The sequence below is a fragment of the Eurosta solidaginis genome, chromosome X (assembly GCF_040869045.1).
Source record: "Eurosta solidaginis isolate ZX-2024a chromosome X, ASM4086904v1, whole genome shotgun sequence".
Classification (NCBI taxonomy): Eukaryota; Metazoa; Arthropoda; class Insecta; order Diptera; family Tephritidae; genus Eurosta; species Eurosta solidaginis.
Genome location: NC_090324.1, coordinates 165284230 through 165302044, shown reverse-complemented (window position 1 = coordinate 165302044; position 17815 = coordinate 165284230). Strand labels below are relative to the sequence as shown.

The window sequence follows — 17815 nt, the reverse complement described above, 5'->3', positions numbered from 1 at the left end:
CCAGAATTATATTTGAAAAATATAATAAAAATTATATTTTTTGTGTTTAATGTAAATAATATTACTCTGCATATGCAAACAATTTAAATAATGAAAGTGAACAAGTTATATATATATGAGCTTCGCTAATATATTTTGTGTAAGCGGCCTAGGTAAGGAAAACCTCACTTACTTTCATTGGTCGCTTAAAACACATCTGTATAAATATATCGACTTTATTAACCCAAATATAATAAAGTTCAGCTAACAAAATTTTTGTTGCTTTATTTGTGCTGTGCTTCATTGTAATATTTCATTTACATTTTTCTCTTTGTAAATAATACTACCGTACAAGCACCAATTTAAATAATGAAAGTGAACAAGTTATATATATATGAGCTTCGCTAATATATTTTGTGTAAGCGGCCTAGGTAAGGAAAACCTCACTTACTTTCATTGGTCGCTTAAAACACATCTGTATAAATATATCGACTTTATTAGCCCAAATATAATAAAGTTCAACTAACAAAATTTTAGTTGCTTTATTTGTACATTATTGTAATATTTCATTTACATTTTTCTCTTTGTAAATAATACTACCGTACAAGCACCAATTTAAATAATGAAAGTGAACAAGTTATATATATATGAACTTCGCTAATATATTTTGTGTAAGCGGCCTAGGTAAGGAAAACCTCACTTACTTTCATTGGTCGCTTAAAACACATCTGTATAAATATATCGACTTTATTAGCCCAAATATAATAAAGTTCAACTAACAAAATTTTAGTTGCTTTATTTGTACATTATTGTAATATTTCATTTACATTTTTCTCTTTGTAAATAATACTACCGTACAAGCAACAATTTAAATAATGAAAGTGAACAAGTTATATATATATGAACTTCGCTAATATATTTTGTGTAAGCGGCCTAGGTAAGGAAAACCTCACTTACTTTCATTGGTCGCTTAAAACACATCTGTATAAATATATCGACTTTATTAGCCCAAATATAATAAAGTTCAACTAACAAAATTTTAGTTGCTTTATTTGTACATTATTGTAATATTTCATTTACATTTTTCTCTTTGTAAATAATACTACCGTACAAGCAACGATTTAAATAATGAAAGTGAACAAGTTATATATATATGAGCTTCGCTAATATATTTTGTGTAAGCGGCCTAGGTAAGGAAAACCTCACTTACTTTCATTGGTCGCTTAAAACACATCTGTATAAATATATCGACTTTATTAGCCCAAATATAATAAAGTTCAGCTAACAAAATTTTTGTTGCTTCATTTGTACTTTATTGTAGTATTTAATTTTACAATTATTTATTGAATAAAGAATTTTCGTTCTCTTGTATATTTAAGAACGATATTTATTCATTTTGGTATTTCAGTAATAAAATTATTTTTATATACCATACATTTACTTAAATTTCCATTACATGAAACATATACATTTATTATAAAATGTATATTTTTTCTATGATATGAAATTAAAAATTTCATTTATATCGAATTTATATTAATAAAATATTTTAAAAAGCATCTGCTTGCTTCTTGATGATGAGTAAAGTTAACATACAAGTTTTTTTAGAAACACATTGAAGTCAAAATTTTCATACATGTTATTTTTTATATGTGCGCGGCCGCAACACATTTTAACAGTATTTTGAAAATTTTAAAACTTTCATATATGTACTACTTAGTACTTGTATGAGAAACTTTCTCATACTAAAATTTGACAGTTAGTTTAGAATATGAAAACCATTATATGATCAACATCTTCTAATTTAACTAACAGTCTTACTAGGAATTATATCAAATATCAACACTTTGATGTATTAATATTTGATTTAATAAGCTTAATTTGCTTATTTTTACTTAGTTTTGCTTAGCTAAAACTAATTTTCATACATTTTTATATGTGCGCGGCCTCAGTGCAAATTTACATACTTGCACTTCATTGGTCGCAACACATTTTAAAAGTAAGATAACGAGGCATTTGGCGATCTTAAGAGAGTCATAGTTACTCCCGCCACCGTTTGTTTACCCGCACTTACTTTAATTTCTTCACTTTTTCATTTCTTCTAGAAAACTTTCATACAAGCTATCATTTTTATAGAGTACTTGTTGCCGCAGCTCTAACAAGCGCCTCTAAAATTTGACTGTTAGTTTAGAATATGAAAACCAATATATGATCAACATTTTCTAATTTAACTAACAGTCTTACTAGGAATTATATCAAATATCAACACTTTGATGTATTAATATTTGATTTAATAAGCTTAAATTTGCTTATTTTTACTTAGTTTTGCTTAGCTAAAACTAATTTTCATACATTTTTATATGTGCGCGGCCTCAGTGCAAATTTACATACTTGCACTTCATTGGTCGCAACACATTTTAAAAGTAAGATAACGAGGCATTTGGCGATCTTAAGAGAGTCATAGTTACTCCCGCCACCGTTTGTTTACCCGCACTTACTTTAATTTCTTCACTTTTTCATTTCTTCTAGAAAACTTTCATACAAGCTATCATTTTTATAGAGTACTTGTTGCCGCAGCTCTAACAAGCGCCTCTAAAATTTGACTGTTAGTTTAGAATATGAAAACCAATATATGATCAACATTTTCTAATTTAACTAACAGTCTTACTAGGAATTATATCAAATATCAACACTTGATGTATTAATATTTGAGTTAATAAGCTTAAATTTGCTTATTTTTACTTAGTTTTGCTTAGCTAAAACTAATTTTCATACATTTTTATATGTGTGCGGCCTCAGTGCAATGTTACCTCCTTGCACTTCATTGGTCGCAACACATTTTTCGTATGAGAAATTTTCTCATACTAATATTTGACTGTTAGTTTAGAATATGAAAACCATTATATGATCAACATCTTCTAATTTAACTAACAGTCTTACTAGGAATTATATCAAATATCAACACTTTGATGTATTAATATTTGATTTAATAAGCTTAAATTTGCTTACTTTTACTTAGTTTTGCTTAGCTAAAACTAATTTTCATACATTTTTATATGTGCGCGGCCTCAGTGCAATGTTACCTACTTGCACTTCATTGGTCGCAACACATTTTAAAAGTAAGATGACGAGGCATTTGGCGATCTTAAGAGAGTCATAGTTACTCCCGCCACCGTTTGTTTACCCGCACCTACTTTAATTTCTTCACTTTTTCATTTCTTCTAGGAAACTTTCATACAAGCATCATTTTTATAGAGTACTTGTTGCCGCAGCTCTAACAAGCGCCTCTAAAATTTGACTGTTAGTTTAGAATATGAAAACCATTATATGATCAACATATTCTAATTTAACTAACAGTCTTACTAGGAATTATATCAAATATCAACACTTTGATGTATTAATATTTAATTTAATAAGCTTAAATTTGCTTATTTTTACTTAGTTTTGCTTAGCTAAAACTAATTTTCATACATTTTTATATGTGTGCGGCCTCAGTGCAATGTTACCTTCTTGCACTTCATTGGTCGCAACACATTTTTCGTATGAGAAATTTTCTCATACTAAAATTTGACTGTTAGTTTAGAATATGAAAACCATTATATGATCAACATCTTCTAATTTAACTAACAGTCTTACTAGGAATTATATCAAATATCAACACTTTGATGTATTAATATTTGATTTAATAAGCTTAAATTTGCTTATTTTTACTTAGTTTTGCTTAGCTAAAACTAATTTTCATACATTTTTATATGTGCGCGGCCTCAGTGCAATGTTACCTACTTGCACTTCATTGGTCGCAACACATTTTAAAAGTAAGATGACGAGGCATTTGGCGATCTTAAGAGAGTCATAGTTACTCCCGCCACCGTTTGTTTACCCGCACTTACTTTAATTTCTTCACTTTTGCAATTCTTTCAGTAAACTTAATTCTTCTAGGAAATTTAATTAATAAAATATTTTAAAAAGCATCTGCTTGCTTCTTGATGATGAGTAAAGTTAACATACAAGTTTTTTTTAGAAACACATTGAAGTCAAAATTTTCATACATGTTATTTTTTATATGTGCGCGGCCGCAACACATTTTAATAGTATTTTGAAAATTTTAAAACTTTCATATATGTACTAATTAGTACTTGTATGAGAAACTTTCTCATACTAAAATTTGACAGTTAGTTTAGAATATGAAAACCAATATATGATCAACATTTTCTAATTTAACTAACAGTCTTACTAGGAATTATATCAAATATCAACACTTGATGTATTAATATTTGAGTTAATAAGCTTAAATTTGCTTATTTTTACTTAGTTTTGCTTAGCTAAAACTAATTTTCATACATTTTTATATGTGTGCGGCCTCAGTGCAATGTTACCTCCTTGCACTTCATTGGTCGCAACACATTTTTCGTATGAGAAATTTTCTCATACTAAAATTTTGACTGTTAGTTTAGAATATGAAAACCATTATATGATCAACATCTTCTAATTTAACTAACAGTCTTACTAGGAATTATATCAAATATCAACACTTTGATGTATTAATATTTGAGTTAATAAGCTTAAATTTGCTTATTTTTACTTAGTTTTGCTTAGCTAAAACTAATTTTCATACATTTTTTATATGTGCGCGGCCTCAGTGCAATGCTAGTTTGCACTTCGTTAGTCGCAACACAAAGTTTTCATACGTTTAATTGTTTTTACCTTGCATTTCGATAGTAGAAACACATTTTTGAAGTATTTCGAAAATTTCAAAACTTTCATATAAGTAGATGTTAGTACTTGTATGAAACTTTGTCAGTGTCTGTTAGCTTCGCTTAGTGGTTTTGTATGGCTGACCAAAGTTTTCATACGTTTAAGTGTTTTTAGCTTGCATTTCGTTAGCAGCAACACATTTTTTAAGTATTTTGAAAATTTCAAAACTTTCATATAAGTAGATGTTGGTACTTGTATGAAACTTTGTCAGTGCCAGTTAGCTACGCTTAGTGGTTTTGTATGGCTGACCAAAGTTTTCATACATTACCTAAAATTGTTTTCTGACTCGCTCACCTCACATGGCGAAAAATGTATGAAGATACAAACTTTCATACAAGTACAAGATACAAACTTTCATACAAGTACAAAGTTTCATACAAGTAGAAACTTTCATACAAATACAAACTTCCAAACAAGTACAAAGTTTCATACAAGTAGAAACTTTCATACAAGTACAAACTGTACTTGTATGGAAGTTTGTACTTGTATGAAACTTTGTTAGTGTCTTTTAGCTTCGCTTAGTGGTTTTGTATGGCTGACCAAAGTTTTCATACGTTTAAGTGTTTTTAGCTTGCATTTCGTTAGCAGCAACACATTTTTTAAGTATTTTGAAAATTTCAAAACTTTCATATAAGTAGATGTTAGTACTTGTATGAAACTTTGTCAGTGTCTGTTAGCTACGCTTAGTGGTTTTGTATGGCTGACCAAAGTTTTCATACGTTTAAGTGTTTTTAGCTTGCATTTCGTTAGCAGCAACACATTTTTTAAGTATTTTGAAAATTTCAAAACTTTCATATAAGTAGATGTTAGTACTTGTATGAAACTTTGTCAGTGCCTGTTAGCTACGCTTAGTGGTTTTGTATGGCTGACCAAAGTTTTCATACGTTTAAGTGTCTTTAGCTTGCATTTCGTTAGCAGCAACACATTTTTTAAGTATTTTGAAAATTTCAAAACTTTCATATAAGTAGATGTTAGTACTTGTATGAAACTTTGTCAGTGTCTTTTAGCTTCGCTTAGTAGTTTTGTATGGCTGACCAAAGTTTTCATACGTTTAAGTGTTTTTAGCTTGTATTTCGTTAGCAGCAACACATTTTTTAAGTACTTTGAAAATTTCAAAACTTTCATATAATTAGATGTTAGTACTTGTATGAAACTTTGTCAGTGTCTGTTAGCTTCGCTTAGTGGTTTTGTATGGCTGACCAAAGTTTTCATACGTTTAAGTGTTTTTAGCTTGCATTTAGTTAGCAGCAACACATTTTTTAAGTATTTTGAAAATTTCAAAACTTTCATATAAGTAGATGTTAGTACTTGTATGAAACTTTGTTAGTGTCTGTTAGCTTCGCTTAGTGGTTTTGTATGGCTGACCAAAGTTTTCATACGTTTAACTGTTTTTAGCTTGCATTTCGATAGTAGCAACACATTCTTGAAGTATTTTGAAAATTTCAAAACTTTCATATAAGTAGATGTTAGTACTTGTATGAAACTTTGTCAGTGTCTGTTAGCTACGCTTAGTGGTTTTGTATGGCTGACCAAAGTTTTCATACGTTTATTAAAATTGTTTTCTGACTCGCTCACCTCACATGACGAAAAATGTATGAAGATACAAACTTTCATACAACTACAAGATACAAACTTTCATACAAGTACAAAGTTTCATACAAGTAGAAACTTTCATACAAATACAAACTTCCAAACAAGTACAAAGTTTCATACAAGTAGAAACTTTCATACAAGTACAAACTGTACTTGTATGGAAGTTTGTACTTGTATGAAACTTTGTCAGTGTTTGTTAGCTTCGCTTAGTGGTTTTGTATGGCTGACCAAAGTTTTCATACGTTTAAGTGTTTTTAGCTTGCATTTCGTTAGCAGCAACACATTTTTTAAGTATTTTGAAAATTTCAAAACTTTCATATAAGTAGATGTTAGTACTTGTATGAAACTTTGTCAGTGTCTGTTAGCTTCGCTTAGTGGTTTTGTATGGCTGACCAAAGTTTTCATACGTTTAAGTGTTTTTAGCTTGCATTTCGTTAGCAGCAACACATTTTTTAAGTATTTTGAAAATTTCAAAACTTTCATATAAGTAGATGTTAGTACTTGTATGAAACTTTGCCAGTGTCTTTTAGCTTCGCTTAGTGATTTTGTATGGCTGACCAAAGTTCTCATACGTTTAAGTGTTTTTAGCTTGCATTTCATTAGCAGCAACAGTACTTGTATGAAACTTTGTCAGTGTCTGTTAGCTTCGCTTAGTGGTTTTGTATGGCTGACCAAAGTTTTCATACGTTTAAGTGTTTTTAGCTTGCATTTCGTTAGCAGCAACACATTTTTTAAGTATTTTGAAAATTTCAAAACTTTCATATAAGTAGATGTTAGTACTTGTATGAAACTTTGTCAGTGTCTGTTAGCTACGCTTAGTGGTTTTGTATGGCTGATCAAAGTTTTCATACGTTTAAGTGTTTTTAGCTTGCATTTCGTTAGCAGCAACACATTTTTTAAGTATTTTGAAAATTTCAAAACTTTCATATAAGTAGATGTTAGTACTTGTATGAAACTTTGTCAGTGTCTTTTAGCTTCGCTCAGTGGTTTTGTATGGCTGACCAAAGTTCTCATACGTTTAAGTGTTTTTAGCTTGCATTTCATTAGCAGCAACAGTACTTGTATGAAACTTTGTCAGTGTCTGTTAGCTTCGCTTAGTGGTTTTGTATGGCTGACCAAAGTTTTCATACGTTTAAGTGTTTTTAGCTTGCATTTCGTTAGCAGCAACACATTTTTTAAGTATTTTGAAAATTTCAAAACTTTCATATAAGTAGATGTTAGTACTTGTATGAAACTTTGTCAGTGTCTTTTAGCTTCGCTTAGTGGTTTTGTATGGCTGACCAAAGTTCTCATACGTTTAAGTGTTTTTAGCTTGCATTTCATTAGCAGCAACACATTTTTTAAGTATTTTGAAAATTTCAAAACTTTCATATAAGTAGATGTTAGTACTTGTATGAAACTTTGTCAGTGTCTGTTAGCTTCGCTTAGTGGTTTTGTATGGCTGACCAAAGTTTTCATACGTTTAAGTGTTTTTAGCTTGCATTTCGTTAGCAGCAACACATTTTTTAAGTATTTTGAAAATTTCAAAACTTTCATATAAGTAGACGTTAGTACTTGTATGAAACTTTTTCAGTGTCTGTTAGCTACGCTTAGTGGTTTTGTATGGCTGACCAAAGTTTTCATACGTTTAAGTGTTTTTAGCTTGCATTTCGTTAGCAGCAACACATTTTTTAAGTACTTTGAAAATTTCAAAACTTTCATATAAGTAGATGTTAGTACTTGTATGAAACTTTGTCAGTGTCTGTTAGCTTCGCTTAGTGGTTTTGTATGGCTGACCAAAGTTTTCATACGTTTAAGTGTTTTTAGCTTGCATTTCGTTAGCAGCAACACATTTTTTAAGTATTTTGAAAATTTCAAAACTTTCATATAAGTAGATGTTAGTACTTGTATGAAACTTTGTCAGTGCTTGTTGGCTTCGCTTAGTGGTTTTGTATGGCTGACCAAAGTTTTCATACGTTTAAGTGTTTTTAGCTTGCATTTCATTAGTAGCAACACATTTTTTAAGTATTTTGAAAATTTCAAAACTTTCATATAAGTAGATGTCAGTACTAGTATGAAACTTTGTCAGTGTCTGGTAGCTACGCTTAGTGGTTTTGTATGGCTGACCAAAGTTTTCATACGTTCCTTAAAATTATTTTCTGACCCGCTCACCTCACATGACGAAAAATGTATGAAGATACAAACTTCCATACAAGTACAAGATACAAACTTTCATACAAGTACAAAGTTTCATACAAGTAGAAACTTTCATACAAATACAAACTTCCAAACAAGTACAAAGTTTCATACAAGTAGAAACTTTCATACAAGTACAAACTGTACTTGTATGGAAGTTTGTACTTGTATGAAACTTTGTCAGTGTTTGTTAGCTTCGCTTAGTGGTTTTGTATGGCTGACCAAAGTTTTCATACGTTTAAGTGTTTTTAGCTTGCATTTCGTTAGCAGCAACATATTTTTTAAGTATTTTGAAAATTTCAAAACTTTCATATAAGTAGATGTTAGTACTTGTATGAAACTTTGTCAGTGTCTGTTAGCTTCGCTTAGTGGTTTTGTATGGCTGACCAAAGTTTTCATACGTTTAAGTGTTTTTAGCTTGCATTTAGTTAGCAGCAACACATTTTTTAAGTATTTTGAAAATTTCAAAACTTTCATATAAGTAAATGTTAGTACTTGTATGAAACTTTGTCAGTGTCTGTTAGCTTCGCTTAGTGGTTTTGTATGGCTGACCAAAGTTTTCATACGTTTAAGTGTTTTTAGCTTGCATTTCGTTAGCAGCAACATATTTTTTAAGTATTTTGAAAATTTCAAAACTTTCATATAAGTAGATGTTAGTACTTGTATGAAACTTTGTCAGTGCCTGTTAGCTTCGCTTAGTGGTTTTGTATGGCTGACCAAAGTTTTCATACGTTTAAGTGTTTTTATCTTGCATTTCGTTAGCAGCAACACATTTTTTTAGTATTTTGAAAATTTCAAAACTTTCATATAAGTAGATGTTAGTACTTGTATGAAACTTTGTCAGTGTCTGTTAGCTACGCTTAGTGGTTTTGTATGGCTGACCAAAGTTTTCATACGTTTAAGTGTTTTTAGCTTGCATTTCGTTAGCAGCAACACATTTTTTAAGTATTTTGAAAATTTCAAAACTTTCATATAAGTAGATGTTAGTACTTGTATGAAACTTTGTCAGTGTCTTTTAGCTTCGCTTAGTGGTTTTGTATGGCTGACCAAAGTTTTCATACGTTTAAGTGTTTTTAGCTTGCATTTCGTTAGCAGCAACACATTTTTTAAGTATTTTGAAAATTTCAAAACTTTCATATAAGTAGATGTTAGTACTTGTATGAAACTTTGTCAGTGTCTGTTAGCTTCGCTTAATGGTTTTGTATGGCTGACCAAAGTTTTCATACGTTTAAGTGTTTTTAGCTTGCATTTCGATAGTAGCAACACATTTTTTAAGTATTTTGAAAATTTCAAAACTTTCATATAAGTAGATGTCAGTACTTGTATGAAACTTTGTCAGTGTCTGTTAGCTTCGCTTAGTGGTTTTGTATGGCTGACCAAAGTTTTCATACGTTTAAGTGTTTTTAGCTTGCATTTCGTTAGCAGCAACACATTTTTTAAGTATTTTGAAAATTTCAAAACTTTCATATAAGTAGATGTTAGTACTTGTATGAAACTTTGTCAGTGTCTGTTAGCTTCGCTTAGTGGTTTTGTATGGGCTGACCAAAGTTTTCATACGTTTAAGTGTTTTTAGCTTGCATTTCGTTAGCAGCAACACATTTTTTTAAGTATTTTGAAAATTTCAAAACTTTCATATAAGTAGATGTTAGTACTTGTATGAAACTTTGTCAGTGTCTGTTAGCTACGCTTAGTGGTTTTGTATGGCTGACAAAAGTTTTCATACGTTTAAGTGTTTTTAGCTTGCATTTCGTTAGCAGCAACACATTTTTTAAGTATTTTGAAAATTTCAAAACTTTCATATAAGTAGATGTTAGTACTTGTATGAAACTTTGTCAGTGCCTGTTAGCTTTGCTTAGTGGTTTTGTATGGCTGACCAAAGTTTTCATACGTTTAAGTGTTTTTAGCTTGCATTTCGATAGTAGCAACACATTTTTGAAGTATTTTGAAAATTTCAAAACTTTCATATAAGTAGATGTTAGTACTTGTATGAAACTTTGTCAGTGTCTGTTAGCATCGCTTAGTGGTTTTGTATGGCTCACCAAAGTTTTCATACGTTTAAGTGTTTTTAGCTTGCATTTCGTTAGCAGCAACACATTTTTTAAGTATTTTGAAAATTTCAAAACTTTCATATAAGTAGATGTAAGTACTTGTATGAAACTTTGTCAGTGTCTGTTAGCTTCGCTTAGTGGTTTTGTATGGCTGACCAAAGTTTTCATACGTTTAAGTGTTTTTAGCTTGCATTTCGATAGTAGCAACACATTTTTTAAGTATTTTGAAAATTTCAAAACTTTCATATAAGTAGATGTTAGTACTTGTATGAAACTTTGTCAGTGCCTGTTAGCTTCGCTTAGTGGTTTTGTATGGCTGACCAAAGTTTTCATACGTTTAAGTGTTTTTAGCTTGCATTTAGTTAGCAGCAACACATTTTTTAAGTATTTTGAAAATTTCAAAACTTTCATATAAGTAGATGTTAGTACTTGTATGAAACTTTGTCAGTGCCTGTTAGCTTCGCTTAGTGGTTTTGTATGGCTGACCAAAGTTTTCATACGTTTAAGTGTTTTTAGCTTGCATTTCATTAGTAGCAACACATTTTTTAAGTATTTTGAAAATTTCAAAACTTTCATATAAGTAGATGTCAGTACTAGTATGAAACTTTGTCAGTGTCTGGTAGCTACGCTTAGTGGTTTTGTATGGCTGACCAAAGTTTTCATACGTTCCTTAAAATTGTTTTCTGACCCGCTCACCTCACATGACGAAAAATGTATGAAGATACAAACTTTCATACAAGTACAAGATACAAACTTTCATACAAGTACAAAGTTTCATACAAGTAGAAACTTTCATACAAGTACAAACTTCCATACAAGTACAAAGTTTCATACAAGTAGAAAAAAGTTTCATACAAGTTCACTTGTATGAAAGTTTCTACTTGTATGAAACTTTGTACTTGTATGAAAGTTTCTACTTGTATGAAGCTTTGTACTGAAGTAGAAACTTTCATACAAGTACAAACTTCCATACAAGTACAAAGTTTCATACAAGTAGAAACTTTCATACAAGTACAAACTTCCATACAAGTACAAAGTTTCATACAAGTAGAAAAAAGTTTCATACAAGTACAAACTTCCATACAAGTACAAAGTTTCATACAAGTAGAAAAAAGTTTCATACAAGTACAAACTTCCATACAAGTACAAAGTTTCATACAAGTAGAAAAAAGTTTCATACAAGTACTTGTATTTATAATATAATTTTCATACATTTTTATATGTGCGCGGCCTCAGTGCAATGCTAGTTTGCACTTCGTTAGTCGCAACACATTACAAAAGTATTTTGAAACTTTTAAAACTTTCATATATATACTTTCATATATATATGTTATGTTCGGACCTGTTAAGTTTTCTTGTGTTGAGTCAAATTATGCCGCAGGCTCCACTCCTGATAGTGCCCTTCCGTCAATTCCTTTAAGTTTCAGCTTTGCAACCATACTTCCCCCGGAGTCCAAAAGCTTTGGTTTCCCGGGAAGCGACTGAGAGAGCCGTAGCTACACCCAATCGCTAGCTCTAACTTTCGTTCTTAGTTTTTATAGAGGATTTGTCGCACCTAACAAACGCCTCTTTATATATAATTTTCATACATTTTTATATGTGCGCGGCCTCAGTGCAATGCTAGTTTGCACTTCGTTAGTCGCAACACATTTTAAAAGTTAGTTAACGAGGCATTTGGCGATCTTAAGGGAGTCATAATTACTCCCGCCACCGTTTACCCGCGCTTACTTTAATTTGGACACCGTAACATTACGTTCGGTTCATCCCACAGCGCCAGTTCTGCTTACCAAAAGTCGCCCACTGGGCACATTATATCATATAACTTCAACCTTCATATCAAAAAAGGTGAGGTTCTTACCCATTTAAAGTTTTTAGTTGTAGATGACCATACGATCTGCATGTTTATCTAGAGTTCAACCAATATAACAATCTATAAAGATCGCTTGGTTTTAGTCTAATAAAAGCACACGTTCCATAAGGTCCGTGTTTATATTATTGCATGTATTAGCTCTAGAATTACCACAGTTATCCAACTAACTGTTAATGATCGATCTATGGAACCATAACTGATGCCTTTTGCGGTTTCACTTTTAATTCGTGTGTACTTAGACATGCATGGCTTAATCTTTGAGGCAAGCATATAACTACTGGCAGGATCAACCAGAATTATATTTAAAAAATATAATAAAAATTATATTTTTTGTGTTTAATGTAAATAATATTACTCTGCATATGCAAACAATTTAAATAATGAAAGTGAACAAGTTATATATATATGAGCTTCGCTAATATATTTTGTGTAAGCGGCCTAGGTAAGGAAAACCTCACTTACTTTCATTGGTCGCTTAAAACACATCTGTATAAATATATCGACTTTATTAGCCCAAATATAATAAAGTTCAGCTAACAAAATTTTTGTTGCTTTATTTGTGCTGTGCTTCATTGTAATATTTCATTTACATTTTTCTCTTTGTAAATAATACTACCGTACAAGCAACAATTTAAATAATGAAAGTGAACAAGTTATATATATATGAGCTTCGCTAATATATTTTGTGTAAGCGGCCTAGGTAAGGAAAACCTCACTTACTTTCATTGGTCGCTTAAAACACATCTGTATAAATATATCGACTTTATTAGCCCAAATATAATAAAGTTCAACTAACAAAATTTTAGTTGCTTTATTTGTACATTATTGTAATATTTCATTTACATTTTTCTCTTTGTAAATAATACTACCGTACAAGCAACAATTTAAATAATGAAAGTGAACAAGTTATATATATATGAACTTCGCTAATATATTTTGTGTAAGCGGCCTAGGTAAGGAAAACCTCACTTACTTTCATTGGTCGCTTAAAACACATCTGTATAAATATATCGACTTTATTAGCCCAAATATAATAAAGTTCAACTAACAAAATTTTAGTTGCTTTATTTGTACATTATTGTAATATTTCATTTACATTTTTCTCTTTGTAAATAATACTACCGTACAAGCAACAATTTAAATAATGAAAGTGAACAAGTTATATATATATGAACTTCGCTAATATATTTTGTGTAAGCGGCCTAGGTAAGGAAAACCTCACTTACTTTCATTGGTCGCTTAAAACACATCTGTATAAATATATCGACTTTATTAGCCCAAATATAATAAAGTTCAACTAACAAAATTTTAGTTGCTTTATTTGTACATTATTGTAATATTTCATTTACATTTTTCTCTTTGTAAATAATACTACCGTACAAGCAACAATTTAAATAATGAAAGTGAACAAGTTATATATATATGAACTTCGCTAATATATTTTGTGTAAGCGGCCTAGGTAAGGAAAACCTCACTTACTTTCATTGGTCGCTTAAAACACATCTGTATAAATATATCGACTTTATTAGCCCAAATATAATAAAGTTCAACTAACAAAATTTTAGTTGCTTTATTTGTACATTATTGTAATATTTCATTTACATTTTTCTCTTTGTAAATAATACTACCGTACAAGCAACGATTTAAATAATGAAAGTGAACAAGTTATATATATATGAGCTTCGCTAATATATTTTGTGTAAGCGGCCTAGGTAAGGAAAACCTCACTTACTTTCATTGGTCGCTTAAAACACATCTGTATAAATATATCGACTTTATTAGCCCAAATATAATAAAGTTCAGCTAACAAAATTTTTGTTGCTTCATTTGTACTTTATTGTAGTATTTAATTTTACAATTATTTATTGAATAAAGAATTTTCGTTCTCTTGTATATTTAAGAACGATATTTATTCATTTTGGTATTTCAGTAATAAAATTATTTTTATATACCATACATTTACTTAAATTTCCATTACATGAAACATATACATTTATTATAAAATGTATATTTTTTCTATGATATGAAATTAAAAATTTCATTTATATCGAATTTATATTAATAAAATATTTTAAAAAGCATCTGCTTGCTTCTTGATGATGAGTAAAGTTAACATACAAGTTTTTTTAGAAACACATTGAAGTCAAAATTTTCATACATGTTATTTTTTATATGTGCGCGGCCGCAACACATTTTAACAGTATTTTGAAAATTTTAAAACTTTCATATATGTACTACTTAGTACTTGTATGAGAAACTTTCTCATACTAAAATTTGACAGTTAGTTTAGAATATGAAAACCATTATATGATCAACATCTTCTAATTTAACTAACAGTCTTACTAGGAATTATATCAAATATCAACACTTTGATGTATTAATATTTGATTTAATAAGCTTAAATTTGCTTATTTTTACTTAGTTTTGCTTAGCTAAAACTAATTTTCATACATTTTTATATGTGCGCGGCCTCAGTGCAAATTTACATACTTGCACTTCATTGGTCGCAACACATTTTAAAAGTAAGATAACGAGGCATTTGGCGATCTTAAGAGAGTCATAGTTACTCCCGCCACCGTTTGTTTACCCGCACTTACTTTAATTTCTTCACTTTTTCATTTCTTCTAGAAAACTTTCATACAAGCTATCATTTTTATAGAGTACTTGTTGCCGCAGCTCTAACAAGCGCCTCTAAAATTTGACTGTTAGTTTAGAATATGAAAACCAATATATGATCAACATTTTCTAATTTAACTAACAGTCTTACTAGGAATTATATCAAATATCAACACTTGATGTATTAATATTTGAGTTAATAAGCTTAAATTTGCTTATTTTTACTTAGTTTTGCTTAGCTAAAACTAATTTTCATACATTTTTATATGTGTGCGGCCTCAGTGCAATGTTACCTCCTTGCACTTCATTGGTCGCAACACATTTTTCGTATGAGAAATTTTCTCATACTAATATTTGACTGTTAGTTTAGAATATGAAAACCATTTTATGATCAACATCTTCTAATTTAACTAACAGTCTTACTAGGAATTATATCAAATATCAACACTTTGATGTATTAATATTTGATTTAATAAGCTTAAATTTGCTTACTTTTACTTAGTTTTGCTTAGCTAAAACTAATTTTCATACATTTTTATATGTGCGCGGCCTCAGTGCAATGTTACCTACTTGCACTTCATTGGTCGCAACACATTTTAAAAGTAAGATGACGAGGCATTTGGCGATCTTAAGAGAGTCATAGTTACTCCCGCCACCGTTTGTTTACCCGCACCTACTTTAATTTCTTCACTTTTTCATTTCTTCTAGGAAACTTTCATACAAGCATCATTTTTATAGAGTACTTGTTGCCGCAGCTCTAACAAGCGCCTCTAAAATTTGACTGTTAGTTTAGAATATGAAAACCATTATATGATCAACATATTCTAATTTAACTAACAGTCTTACTAGGAATTATATCAAATATCAACACTTTGATGTATTAATATTTAATTTAATAAGCTTAAATTTGCTTATTTTTACTTAGTTTTGCTTAGCTAAAACTAATTTTCATACATTTTTATATGTGTGCGGCCTCAGTGCAATGTTACCTTCTTGCACTTCATTGGTCGCAACACATTTTTCGTATGAGAAATTTTCTCATACTAAAATTTGACTGTTAGTTTAGAATATGAAAACCATTATATGATCAACATCTTCTAATTTAACTAACAGTCTTACTAGGAATTATATAAAATATCAACACTTTGATGTATTAATATTTGATTTAATAAGCTTAAATTTGCTTATTTTTACTTAGTTTTGCTTAGCTAAAACTAATTTTCATACATTTTTATATGTGCGCGGCCTCAGTGCAATGTTACCTACTTGCACTTCATTGGTCGCAACACATTTTAAAAGTAAGATGACGAGGCATTTGGCGATCTTAAGAGAGTCATAGTTACTCCCGCCACCGTTTGTTTACCCGCACTTACTTTAATTTCTTCACTTTTGCAATTCTTTCAGTAAACTTAATTCTTCTAGGAAATTTAATTAATAAAATATTTTAAAAAGCATCTGCTTGCTTCTTGATGATGAGTAAAGTTAACATACAAGTTTTTTTTAGAAACACATTGAAGTCAAAATTTTCATACATGTTATTTTTTATATGTGCGCGGCCGCAACACATTTTAATAGTATTTTGAAAATTTTAAAACTTTCATATATGTACTAATTAGTACTTGTATGAGAAACTTTCTCATACTAAAATTTGACAGTTAGTTTAGAATATGAAAACCAATATATGATCAACATTTTCTAATTTAACTAACAGTCTTACTAGGAATTATATCAAATATCAACACTTGATGTATTAATATTTGAGTTAATAAGCTTAAATTTGCTTATTTTTACTTAGTTTTGCTTAGCTAAAACTAATTTTCATACATTTTTATATGTGTGCGGCCTCAGTGCAATGTTACCTCCTTGCACTTCATTGGTCGCAACACATTTTTCGTATGAGAAATTTTCTCATACTAAAATTTTGACTGTTAGTTTAGAATATGAAAACCATTATATGATCAACATCTTCTAATTTAACTAACAGTCTTACTAGGAATTATATCAAATATCAACACTTTGATGTATTAATATTTGAGTTAATAAGCTTAAATTTGCTTATTTTTACTTAGTTTTGCTTAGCTAAAACTAATTTTCATACATTTTTTATATGTGCGCGGCCTCAGTGCAATGCTAGTTTGCACTTCGTTAGTCGCAACACAAAGTTTTCATACGTTTAATTGTTTTTACCTTGCATTTCGATAGTAGAAACACATTTTTGAAGTATTTCGAAAATTTCAAAACTTTCATATAAGTAGATGTTAGTACTTGTATGAAACTTTGTCAGTGTCTGTTAGCTTCGCTTAGTGGTTTTGTATGGCTGACCAAAGTTTTCATACGTTTAAGTGTTTTTAGCTTGCATTTCGTTAGCAGCAACACATTTTTTAAGTATTTTGAAAATTTCAAAACTTTCATATAAGTAGATGTTGGTACTTGTATGAAACTTTGTCAGTGCCAGTTAGCTATGCTTAGTGGTTTTGTATGGCTGACCAAAGTTTTCATACATTACCTAAAATTGTTTTCTGACTCGCTCACCTCACATGGCGAAAAATGTATGAAGATACAAACTTTCATACAAGTACAAGATACAAACTTTCATACAAGTACAAAGTTTCATACAAGTAGAAACTTTCATACAAATACAAACTTCCAAACAAGTACAAAGTTTCATACAAGTAGAAACTTTCATACAAGTACAAACTGTACTTGTATGGAAGTTTGTACTTGTATGAAACTTTGTTAGTGTCTTTTAGCTTCGCTTAGTGGTTTTGTATGGCTGACC

At 30.0% G+C, this 17815-nt stretch overlaps 1 non-coding gene across 1 annotated transcript in view; it reads right to left on the bottom strand.

The window, feature by feature from the left end:
- Nucleotides 1-7, bottom strand: part of LOC137235531 (small subunit ribosomal RNA) — a 1995-nt gene extending 1988 nt beyond the window's left edge. The window contains exon 1 of the ribosomal RNA XR_010947952.1: nt 1-7. This exon is cut by the window's left edge and continues 1988 nt beyond it. This is a non-coding gene — a ribosomal RNA (small subunit ribosomal RNA).
- Between the last annotated feature and the right edge of the window lie 17808 nt (nt 8-17815).